Raw genomic sequence first — 1,119 nt, 5'->3', positions numbered from 1 at the left:
GTGATTTGGGAGCATCCTGAGCAAACCGGAGGGACGAGCTCAGCTTTGCTGGGCTCGATGTTCCTCCTCATTGCATTAGCGGATCCCGAGGGAGAGGCGCCTTTCCTGGCAGCAGCAACACGGGCTGTTGTGGTTCTGCCCACAATAAAAACAAGTAAATAAAAACCCCTGGAGGAGCACGTCAAACCCTCCCCCCCGTTTGGTGGATTTAAACCAGGCCTGTGGGAAGCTGCAAAGCCCTGTTTGCAGCTTAATGAGATTCCAAATTCATGGCAAAAATGAGGCTTTAGTGCAGAAGGTTTCACCAGCCCTTTAATTGCTGTTTGCTTTGTGAGAGAAGGGGCACTGAAATGGAATGTCCTCTTTGCAGTGGAAGGAAACAGGTTGTGCTGGAGAGGGAAGAGCTTTTCCTTCTTTGGGAATTCAGTTATTTGTTTTGTTCACTGGGGTTGCAAAACACTCATGGACCACAATTGCTTGGAGAGATCCCATGGATGTTATATTGGAAAGCTTTATAATATATAAATATGATATAATATATAAAATATATAAATATATAATATAAAAATATAACTTATAAAATATATAAGCTTTACTATTATCAGGATTTTTCCTGATGACTTTCGAGAGCGTATTTGGCCCAGACCCCCCCTCATAAAATAAAATATAAAATATAAAATATAAAATATAAAATATAAAATATAAAATATAAAATAAAATAATATAAAATATATAAGCTTTGCTATTATCGGGATGTTTAAATTCCCAGTGACTTTTGAGAGCGTTTTGGCCCAGACCTCCCTGAGTCCCCCAAAAAGGACACAAAGCACATGAAGCTTTGGAGGGCAAAGAGGTTGGACGGGGATGAGGAGGAATGAAAGTGGGGGGCGAGGGGGTCGGGGAAGCTGGAATAGCCCCTTCTGCGGGGAAGGCGGGAGTGGAGAGGGGAGAAGAGCTCCTCGGGCAGGGCGGAGGGGACCGGGAGAGGGGACTGGGACCGGGGGAGGGGACCAGGGGCTGGGGAGCGCCCTTCCCGTGCCGACTCTGCCCACCGGTCTCTGGCACCGCCCGCCCCGATTATAAAAGGCCCGGCAGTGCCTTGACAGCCGCAGTCGATTC

Source organism: Pseudopipra pipra, chromosome 28, assembly GCF_036250125.1.
Source record: "Pseudopipra pipra isolate bDixPip1 chromosome 28, bDixPip1.hap1, whole genome shotgun sequence".
NCBI lineage: Eukaryota > Metazoa > Chordata > Aves > Passeriformes > Pipridae > Pseudopipra > Pseudopipra pipra.
The sequence above is the reverse complement of the archived record's forward strand: the minus strand, read 5'-3'. Positions refer to the sequence as shown.